This window comes from Podarcis erhardii, assembly GCF_964252035.2.
Source record: "Podarcis erhardii genome assembly, chromosome: 10".
Lineage (NCBI taxonomy): Eukaryota > Metazoa > Chordata > Lepidosauria > Squamata > Lacertidae > Podarcis > Podarcis erhardii.
In genome coordinates, this window is record NC_138500.1 from 30,588,599 (window position 1) to 30,600,765 (window position 12,167).

Genomic DNA, 12,167 nt, shown 5'->3' on the forward strand with positions numbered 1-12,167 from the left:
AAGGGCGCTGTTGGTGCTGCCTCGAAGAATCACCAGTTCTCTCTCGCTCTCTTTGTCACACACACGCACACACACGATCCAGCAGGCATGTTTTTTACACTGGGGCGGGGAATGGAGGGAAATAGCAATCGCCCTGGGAGCACTTCTTCTTTTGGAAAAGGGGAATGAAACCGCGGTGCCCGGGATTGTTTCCCGTCGGATTGAGATGTAAAGAGAGCAGCGTAATGACGATCGAGAGCTGGCAGTGAAAGGGCGAGGAGGAAACATGAGAAAGTCACGTTTCCTAGTTGCTCTTTGCCCCTAGCCCTTCTCCAGCGAGAAAGGCTTGGTCCGTATGTGACCCTTTTAGCACTAGCCATACTTTCTGGTTAAGCGAGGCAGAGGTTAGGTTGGAGGGTCTATAATATAATGCTATAGGGACTGAGGGGGCTTTCAGTGCTCCGGTAAAGAGGCTAATCCCAGATTGATTGATTTCTATTTTTGCTAAAGGACCAACAAAATCACATCGGAGCTCCTTAACGATTCTAGAGTGAATATCAGCTTGAATTACCCCTGTGGCACATTCCTTTTTGTCAATTGCATGTCTGTCACCTCTGTGTGAAATAGCTCTTCAGATGCAGTACAGGGGGAAATGCTTCAAGTGTGGATCTTTCTCCATCTCATGCAATTAAGAGTTCTCTCACACTTTCCCTTTTGTCTGTGGTGCTTCTTTTCCACACCTTTGCCATCTAATAGTCCTTCTACCTCTCTGGCTGGTATCTGGTTTCTGACGTACTTTAATAAATTTCTATGATCCTTTGTTATATACTTCCTCACCTGTTTTGCTTAACTTGATGTAAATTTATGTTTGGTTTATCAGGGTTAACATGTTTTAAAATTCTCCATTTTGGACAAGGTTGCCATTTTTAAAAAGCTCAGTGCTTCAATTTAATTACAGTGGCATCCTTTTAGATGTGTTCTGAAATTTCTTCTAATTCGCGGAATATGTTTTATTTGAAATCTTACTTCCTAAAGAGATCTTACCTTTCAGTGCTCTTCTAGTTGATTCATTTGCTAGAACTTTGTAATTGAATATGAATGCACTGTATTTTTTTATCATTGTAAAATTATTATTATTTATGAAAGCAGAAAATCTTATATGACTACATGGCCTTCTAATATGCTTCAGGAATACAAAAACAGGGGACAAGAAAAGAATAAATGAAAACAGGATACAGGACCACCACCATTTGCTGCATGTCTAAATAATTAATTGTAAAATGCAGTATGACAAAACATGTTAGCATCATTATAACTCTGGCAAGGTTTCTAGTTGTGTGCTTTCTGTATGAACTCTACTATTCCAAAATATCACATTTCTGTTAATACTTTTTGTGCAATAATAATGCTTTGTCATGACCGGCTCACACCTTCAAAATTGCCAGCAACATAGCATTTTTGTCTGGATTTTCAGCAGTTTTGAATTTCTGGATTTTTAAAAGCAGTTTTGCATTATCATATCTGTTGCCTGCCCTAATCAGAGTTCCCCAGGAGCTTCAGGATGCTTACAATAGACCCTTTGCACGTTATAGCATTAAAACAAGAATAGTATTTTGTCTTGACTGATCCAAGACACAACTGTTTGTTATTTAGAAATTGTTTCTTTAGCATGACCTGAGTTTACATCTACCTAGTCTTCTGGCAGTTAAAAATCGCTCATTACATTCTTTGCTTTTGCTCCCTTCCTGATTTTTTAGTATCTGCAACTCAGCTTTCACCATTATTATGAACTTTCACCAATAACAGTTCCTAGCACTATTTTGCTTTCTTCCTCTCTCTCTCACCCGCCCCTCTCTCTATTCCTCTGTGGGACTTCTGTATGTAGTGGCCAAGACCCAATGAAACCTCCAACAACTTTTGCCTGCCTATGGGGCTGTGGATTTTTGTGACTACTAAGACCCAGCATGGGTTCTCAAAAACAAGTCACGCCAGATGAATTTCATTTCTTTTATTAATAGAGTTACAAGCTTGATAGATCAGGGGAGTGTTGTGAACACAGTAGAAATCTGCACTAGATTGCTGATTATTTTTTTAAAGCAAACTGATGTGAAAATGCAGAGGACCATAGTTAAGATTAAGAAAATGAGAAAACAACATGGACATATTTGCACATCTCTAGTTGGAGCTAAGGAGGTTGATGAGGGACTGTTGAGTATTGCAGATAATAGCAGAGAATCAAGATGCTTTGTCTATGCTTTGTCCCAGGTGCCTGAGAGCAATGATTAAGACTAAAAAGCTAGAAGAAATGATGCCAGGAAAAAGCAGCTGTACAGGAACTGAAGAAAGCCACAGTAGATGCCCACAGTGGAAGCTGATTATTGTAAATACTGGAGAGGATCATTTATTTTGAATGGTGGTTTAAATAACCATTAAATAGTAAGCTAGTTGCTTTGATCAGCAGCAGGCTGGTGGCAGATGTGTGGGAAAAACACTTCATTGATTCCTCTACCCCATGTATTCTGCAAAAAGGAAGAAGGCAGAATTAGGCTCCTGTAACTGACAGGCCCCTCTTTGGAAGTATTGCAGAAGTCTGCCAGCTATTGAGGCAAAAGCAGACTGGGAGGTCTATCGGCCAGAGTTAAGTATTGTGCCCATTATAAGCAATTGGGATGGTGGAGTGAAAGTGAATTACTGGCAGCTGGCTTGATTGGATAAGCCAGGGGTAGGAAACCTAAGGCCCGGGGGCCGGATGGGTCCCAATCGCCTTCTCAATCCAGCCCACAGATGGTCTGGGAATCAGCATCTTTTTACATGAGTAGAATGTGTGCTTTTATTTAAAATGCAACTCTGGGTTATTTGTGGGGCATAGGAATTCGTTCATTTCCCCCCCAAAAAATATAGTCCGGCCCACCACATGGTCTGAGGGACGGTGGACTGGCCCATGGTTGAGAAAGGTTGCTGACCCATGAGATAAGCTTTCCTGGTCTGGCAAAACAAGCAAATGAAACGAAAAAAAAAAGACTTGTTCAAGGCCTCAGATCTACAGATTGGATCAAAGCATGACTCGCTTTGGGGGTTCTGGACTTGGCACAAGCTAGGGAAGCTCAGGTGCCAACACTGGCTACAAGTGCTTAGGTTACAGTTGGCATACCAACTGAATGGAGGGGTCTGGCCTTCCCTTGGTTATCGGTGCATTGATGACATTTTGGCAAGACTACTACAGCACATATGGCCTAGGGTTGCCTTTGAAGATGGTTCAGAAATTTTAGCTGCTGCAAAATGCAGCCACCCAAATACTAGGGAAGCCAATTCATGTGATACCTATGTTGCACCAGCTACACTGGATGAGTCGTTAAAAGTTAAAGCCTGAAACTGTCTGGGTTTGAGTTACCGGTACTTAAAAGACCACCTTCACCCAGAGCAGCCTGCTCACATGTTGAGTTCTACATTGGATACACTTCTCACTCTGAGAATAATTAGGTTGGTTGGCATGAGAGGACCCTTTTCTGCAACAGCCCCACGCTTTTTCAGTTGGGCTCCATCCCCCATTAGGAAAGTCCTCAAGACCCATTTCTTTTTGCTGTCTCTTCCGAGGGAGTCTGGGTTGCAATTATGTATTGGATTTTAGCATTTGTGTGGGTGGGTGTCTGTTTTATTATTGTTGCTGGCATTTATTAATTATTTGGTGCTTGTGCTTGCATTGTATTCTGGAAGCTAACGGAGAGCATGCCTGTAGAGATATGATGGCTTTTAGAATTAGGGCTGCAATCCTAAACACATTGGCTAGAGAAATCAGCACTGAACACAGTGGAACTTACTACTGAGTAGACCTGTACAGAATTGCACTATGCATGTTTTGATCATTCCTCATGACAAGGAGCTGAAATAAATGCTGAGGAATAAATGCTTTATAAGTTTTAGTGTAAAGCAAAAGATAAATGGGGTGAGGAGGAGGAAGGGCGCTTGGTTGCCAAACAGATCAGTCTGGACTGTAGGTAATTAAAGAGAGACTGTTGGAAAGGGTGAATTCTTATGTTTTGTCCAATCCACTTCCTATAAGGGATAAATATTCTATTTTGCTAATAGTAAATGCTGCCTCTAATGGTCTGGATGAGGATGAGTGTTATCTGGAGAGGAAAATATTTATTGGCGTTGGGAAACTGACTGCAGTTACTCGAAGTGTTTGACTAGAGGAGAAATGCCTTTGTAAATAATTAACTGTGAATCCTGCTGTGTGCTTTAATTTTTGCATGTGTATCTGTGTAGATATTATTTTTCCAGGAAGAATGCTGTTAAGCATTATGAAGAACTTGTCTGGGAACAAACAGCTTGGTGAAGGGGGATGGTGGAATTTTAACAAAGGGATCTTAATGATACTGACTTGTCAGCAGGTGTCATAGTATGGAATCCAGTCATCGGAACACAGGAAGCTGTCTTATGCAGAATCAGACCACTGGTCCATCTAGCTCAGTATTGTCTACACTGACTGGCAGCAGTGGCTTTCCAGGGTTCTCTCCTCCTGTGGTTTCAGGCATACAGCCTCTGACCATGGAAGCAAAGCATGGCCATCACAACTGGTAGCCATGGATAGCCTTTACCTCCTTGAATTTGTCCCATCCTCTTTTAAAGCCATGCAAGTTGGAAGCCATCACTGCCTCCAGAAGTGCTTTCTTTTGTCTGTGTTCTTAGAAGGTGGGGCAACTTTTTTTGCTCCACTTTTGCATGCCATACGTAATTTTATGCACTTCCATCAAGTTACCTCTTAGTCAAACCAAAAAGCCCCCAGTGCTGCAATATTTCCTCATAGATGAGTTGCTCCATCTCCTTGATCATTTGATTGTCCCTTTCTGAATCTTTTCAAACTCCACAATATATTATTTGAGATGAAGCAACCATAATTGTCCATGTTATACCAAATGCAATCACACCATAGACCAGGCATAGGCAAACTCAGCCCTCCACATGTTTTGGAACTACAACTCCCATATCCCTAGATAACAGGACCAGTGGTCAGGGATGATGGGAACTGTAGTCTTAAAACATCTGGAGGGCAGAGTTTGCCTATGCCTGCCATAGACCTATATAACATATTTGCAGTTTTGTTTTCAATTCATTTTTCTAACGATCCCTAGCATGGAATTTACCTTTTTCAGAGCCCAGGGTTTTGTTCTAGGTCAGTCACCACCAGTTCAGACCCATAAGCATATATGTGATTCTCCCCACCCCCATATTCCTACTCTCTGCTTACTGTTTCTTAACCAGTTCTTGAATCATAGGTGTCTCCCTCTCCTGCTGAAACAAGCTCCCCTCCTGTCTCCCAGAACCCGAAGGGGGCTGAAACAGGCAAAGCAGCAAGAGGCTGCACACAGACGCAGTCTCCAATTGCTTGGGGAAAACCCTGGAGAGGAGGGAACTGTGGGACAGCTGTGGGGAAGTGGAGACTTTCAGTCTCAGCAACTGATTCATGGGTTAAGATCTACCGGGGATGAGCTGCTGGGCTTATTGGGCCTGACACTCAGCCAAGTCTTGAAAGACTGGGCTTTTGCTAATAAAGAGTTAACTCCAACTTTGAACAGTGATTTACTGCTGGCTCGCTCTGTTGACAGACAGACATTTATTGAATGAATGAATGGATAAATAAATCATAGATGGACAAATAACCTGACCTGGTATAAAAGCAGTTTCCTAAATATGCTCAGAACTATAGTATACAACAAAACCCAGGATGCAGCAGTGCAGATCAAAGTAGGCTTTCTCCTTAATGGCTTAGGTTGCTAGAGGCTAGCATGGGAAGAGAGCAGATTTCCTGCTACTTCTGTGGCTTCCCTAAGTGCACTCCTTTACTTACTCCTGTGCAGAGTGAATGATTGTCATTCCTTTCCCTTAGAAATATAAAGTGCTATACTTGAGACTGCTGGTATGGCAGCAGCAAATTCTACCCTCCACTCTGGATAGTGGGTGGTCTCGCCTTCACCAACAGGAATCTCAACGAGGGCACTACAAAAGCCCTCCTTTTAAATCCATGTCTCATGATGGGTATTTTGCTAGCATTATAGAAGTGCCTCTAGCACATGCAGAGTACACATCGTTCCCCAGTCATCAACTGCTGTCTATTGCTGCAGGGTATTTGTTTTCTTAGGAGTGAAATCAATATAAACTACAGATTTTCATCTTTTGCCTTGCAATCCCATGTCAAGCTAAGAAGCAGTGTAGAAATTTTTGAATAAAGAAAACACTCCATACTTGGTTGTGCCCACTCACATGCACCATGGCAGGCTTGCTATAGGGATCATGACTGGCTTCTTGGACAGGACTTTGTGCCATTAAGAAAAATCCACAGAGCATTTCATGAAAAATTATAGTCCCTGTAATGTGAACACCAGCTCCTTTTCAAATGATTTTTGATGTGGAAACACAAGAGAAGGATGTTTTCAGTTCTGGCAGTATATGGGGTTTTTGGTTGAGTTTTGCAGTCACTCTCTATGACGCCTTTCAGGATAGAAAGGCATTGTGATTCATTTTCAAACAGATGGTGGTATACTTAATCACAGGGTATATTTTCAGGCTATATTTAATTCAATGGCCTGTACTAGCTCACCTTCTTTCTCGTATTTATGACATCTTGTGTTACATTGTGGAAAAGGTATTAGCATGACTACTAGCTCATAGAAGATAAATGCCATTGCCTGCTGAACGCACAGAGTATGCCACAAATTACTATACAGAATCATGCGTTCCATTGCAGGGTCACAGGTATTCGTGGATATTAGTCATGGTTATGCAGCATTGACATCTTCAGGGAAATACATATTCTGCTTTTCTTTAGCTGCTGAGTAGAATCTCATATTGAAATCAGCACCTATATGACCAAGAAGCTCCCCTAACACATGACCCCTCAGGCTCTCCTTAAAACTCCTCCAGCAAAAGATCCTCAGCCACCAAACAAAATTAAAAGAAATATAAACAATGCTCTTTAACTAGAGTTCTTTCATCTTCAGGCTAATAGGCTGCTTGCCTACATCCATTATTATGCACTTTCATATCATTCACAGGATTAAAAAATCCAAGGCTTGGCTGCACAAAGGAAGTTGTGGAATAATCCTAGACAATGAAAGGTATTCTTGATCAGGTAACCTATGCTAGCAGTGCAATTCTGAGAAACATGGGAAGATTTGGAACAACTTCATTGAAATTTTTTATAATCAAGCAGGCTAGGTGGTGAACATGGATGTTGGCAGTGCTGTGGTCTGGTTTCCAGAGTGGAACTGAGTGAGAATTCATGAGGCTTCTGTTTTAACTTTCAATAAAAATTCTTCTTTATTAATTCCATTTATTCTTATTCACCTTTGTCAGTCTGTTTGTTTCCTACATTATGGACGAGAGTCGTGGACAAATGCCCTGTCTCAGGGAAATGTAATACCAGGATCACAAAACCTTAATAAAAAAGAAAAGCAGAGACATCAACTTCCAGAGAGGTCTGCAAGATCAATTTAGTTGCCTGCTTGCTACTGACAGTTTCAAAGTTTTTTCTCTTATTTTTAGAAAGCGGCTTTAAGGTGGCTTTAGCATATGAAGAAGGCTTACAGTAATAATAATTATGTACCTATATTGGGGGGGGGGAGAGACATAGCACATAATTTCTTGCTGTAGATGCTTGTGGGCAACAGTCAGGGTAAGACTGGGGGGTGAGAGGCACAGAGGGAAAAATGGAAATTCTTACTGTGAATTTCTATCCCCAGGGTTCCTGGAGGGCAGTCCTGCTAGGGGCTGGCTCCTCCTCTCTTGCAGGCAGGTAGGGTCCAGTTTCAATCCTCCTGGGGGAGGAGCCATCCCACCCTCTCCAGTATGGCCCTGCCTCGTGTACAGAAGGGTCAGGGTCTTTTCAGCTCCGGAGAGCTCAGCGCAAAATCCTCCATTCACCCCCCTTTTATTTTCCATTTATACAATTTCTTCGACTACTGACAGCAGTTGGGGTACTGCGGCTGAGGCTGCGGCAGCAGCAGCAACAACAACAACAGGGAGCTCCAGGCAACTAAATTCAGCCCCACCCCTATCAGCAGCCAGGGAAGAGGCTCAGGCAAGGAAGCCCCATGGAGCCCAGGAAGGAGGGGATCTCTGGGCAGCATCCTCAACCCCTTGCATGACCTCAGCCACTGGCAAAAGCAGCCGGCCCTTGCTACTTGCCTGAGGGCTTCCTGGCACGGCTTTGTAGTGCATCTGAAGAAAAGTGCAGAAGTCGCAAACAACAACACATCTCAAGAGTATGGACAGACTCACAGACATTTCGGATGCATCTCCGAGGAAAGAATAAGGAAAATCCACTCCCTGATGCAGAAGATACGGGAAGCCAAGGTTGCAGATATCATGGAATTGGCAAAATTGCAGGTGCTCATGGTTTCCTGCAAAGGTCTGGTGGATTGGACAGAACTCCACAAATGACCCATTACAGACACTACTGCGGTTTCAAGAAATGATCGTGACATCCAGACACTGAAGCATTCCTATGGGCTGCCATAGGTGAAAAACAGGGGAAGGGACTGTTGCTAAGACCTTTGGTCGCTTCATCTGTTTGAATGTGTTTGTTTTTACCTAGATATTTGGCTAAATTATAAATATTGATTTTTGTTATTGTAGTTTTGCATGTTATAACAGAAATTGTTACATTATTGCTAATTATGTCTGTTTATATGACTTTGTCATTTTTGTATATTGTTGTTTTTTCTGTTTATTGCTTTCTTCCTCTCCCTGGGATTTACAATATTCAACAAAGAGCTGGCTATAATCATGCAACTTCAACTCTGTGTATAAGAGTTGTCACCTTAAGCTTCAAACTGTTGAGTCTAGGATGCGGATGGGCAACATTTTTCAGCTGAAGGGCCACATTCCTCAAGGGGAAACCTTATGGGGGCCACATGGTAATAATAGGGAGGGGAAGAGGCAAAAGTGGCTGAAGCTGTGACACTTACCCTTTGTACAGTCAGCTACGTTCCAGCCACACTAATGTCTGAGGTTTCTTCCCTCTCACCTCCTGCTCTCCACACTCTATTCAGGAACGAAAGAAACTCGGCATTACCACGTTCAAGAACTCATTCCAACCAAGCAAAAACACTTGAAGGGGGCCAGGGTGGGGTGCAGCCTAGGAAAAGTACTTAGTAGGCCTGGAGGGTTAGATAGTAGAACAGACGCTCCCCACCCTTGGTGGAGGATGTATTTCCTTAAATGCCCACCCTATTCCAAAGGCGCAATCATTCTCCAAAGGATGAATAAATATTTTAAAGGAATTCTGCCAAAAGCTAGGACTAAATCTAGCAGATGACACCATTCCAGCTCACTGTCTACAACAGTGCCATGCCTACATGTAACTGTATATATGTAAAGAATCTGGCACAATTAGACTTTTAGCAGTTCTGGATAATCCTGTGTTTCATATAAATTTTAAAGTGCAAAGTATCAGTTGCTGTAAATGGAAAATATGGTTGGACAGAACTCCTGCTGGATTGTAGCCAGGTTATCAAGATCAACTCTATTCAAACTGCTGAAAAGTCCCGGAGATGCTTGCCACCCTGCGCTGTGTTGAGGTAAACCGACGTGGCCTTTTGGCCTCAGACACTTGGCGGGGGTTTTCAAATGGCCATGCAGGCTGGATTCATGACACTTTCAGGCCGCATAAGGCCCCCGGGCCATAGTTTGCCGATCCCTGTTCTATTTGGACCCATGCAGTGTTCTTCCCATTCCAGCTTCCTAATCCTGCCTTTTTGGGAAATAGCCATTTCTCTCCTCCATCCTCCCCTGCTTCTTTCAGAAAGGAAGGTGTGGCACCAAGCAGTATTTGTGACAGATGCTAGTTTAGCAGCTTTGAGAGAGATTAAAGGATTTCTTTCAAAAGGCTGCCTGTAATTAACAGCCACTCAGGACGCATTGCTGCTGCCAACTCTCCTGAAGCAACAGGATGCAGAAAGGCAAAGTACCAAGACAGGCCAGGTTCAAATGGAGAGGTGGTAAAGTGCAAATTGAACCAAATTTCCCCTCCGTTACCAGCAGGGTGGGGAAGAGACCATTTCCGCCTCCATCAATCAATCCTTTTCAGTGGTGGATACTGAAAGTTCTAATCCTGTATCTAGGAGGGATGGGGAACCTCTTTCAACCCAAAGGCTACATTGCCTTCTGGGCAACCTTTTGAGAGTCAAATGCCAGAGATGTGCAAAAGTGGGTGGGGCAACAAATATAATTTTTACCTTTGCACAGAAGGCTAGTTTCTGTACACTCACACACCCCAATACATCTATGAGCAAAACTTGCAGACAAAGCCCAGTGAGATGCAGTTCTCTGTTTCCAACGTGAGGAGAAAGAAAGGCATTTGCTATTGAAGTGAATGAGGTACTTGGATGCACAAGAGCTGTGTGCATTGCACTGCATATCGAAGGCACTGAACTGAGAAATGAATATGTAGATCATGCCCCCCCCAGCCCTGCAATGAACCATCAGAGTCAAACAAAGTGATTCAGACCATTCCAGGGCAGAGGAAACTTGCATTTGGTCATTCGTATTTTTGTAAGTTAGAAGGGATCAAACATACATACAACAAAGGCAAGAAGCTTTGGAATGTAACAATTTATTGGGGTTCATCTTTTTAACTCCCCATTTCTGGCATTGATACAATACTCAAGAGCAGCAGAAAGAACAAAATGTACAAGCACACAAGAGTAATTAGCACAACCCCCCGCAAAACCTGGAGCAAGCCACTTTTCTGATGGAAATGCCAATGGGGGTGGTGATTCAATCACCCACCCCACTATGCTTCCCATCCATCCACTCTAGACAGTTTAGCCAGCTGAGAACTGGATTTTTAAAAGCAACCAAGCAAATGCAAACACTATATTTAAAAATGAATAAGACAAAAATAATAGATAACACTTCATTCATGCACAATTGTTTCATTAAATGCATTTTTTGCCAAAATTAAAAAGTTACCAGATATATATTTAGTTATTGGTTTTTAAAGCCTATTTCATACGCCAAGAGGCAAGAACACAGCAACTTCAGCTCACCCTTTGACAAAACTTAGCATAAGGTCTCAACTTTGCAAAAGCCAAATGTGCAGACTTACACTAACCCTCTCAATTGACTGCAGTTTTGTAAGGTTCGAAGCAAGTGCCACCATCGCCTTAGAAAGCCCTTACGTATTAACAAGGTTCACAATGGGATCACACTGACATCAGCAGCATGTCTGGCAAGGTTGAGGCCTGGCACTGGCAAGTGCAAGGGTGAGCGTAAAAGAGGAGCAAACACCAATTCTGAACCTCCTGGAACAAGAGGCTTTTCTCCAAGAGAACTCACAAAGAGAAATGTGGCAGATGAATTGGTTTGAGTATAAAATTGCAGGAATGTGGGGAGGGGGAATAAGCACCAGGAACATCACTAAAGCCGTGGTTAGATATATTTACTTTAGGCTGGTGGTAGCAGCCACCATGAAACAAACTGCATCCTTAGAAGTCCCAACTTTCTGCCAGTCCCTTGCCCCCTGTGGCATTCATCTTGGAGAATATCCACCACCTAACTTGCTGCCTAGCTTTTGCATCTGCACAGGTGTCCCACATTCTTTGCATGTCACGCCCTATGAGCAACAGTATTCTCCAGATTAAAACCATAAATTATTCCCAGGTTAAGGGGACATCTTTCTACTACTGATAATGGCCTATGAATACCACAGGGCAATCTTCCACTAATTACATGGGACACATACAGCAGTCTCTGAAGAATAGTTGAGTTGCTACATTATTTTCTGCTCCACTGAAAAGCTTGAATGTAAAGAACTAGCAGTTGCTTCCCACATGCAACGTTGGAAAGTTCCTCCATATCATTCCGGCACCAAAAAAGTAACATACATGTATTGACTGCATAAGGACTGATACTGAAAGACTCAAGAGTCTCAGCAATACCCTTGTCAGTCTCTGAGTAATAAATATTCCCCACTATGCTATTTAATGACATAGGACAATTCCTACAAGTCATTCTTGTGTCTGGGAAAAAACAGTATGTAATGGCTGGTTCTGTGAGAGACTAGAATAAATGCTAAGCATGGTGATCAGGCAAAGAACAATGGAAGAGGATACCCCATTTAAAATAGCAAAGCACTTCACATTAGAAGCCACAGTATGAGAGTGCTGAACTTTTAAAGCATGTGCTTG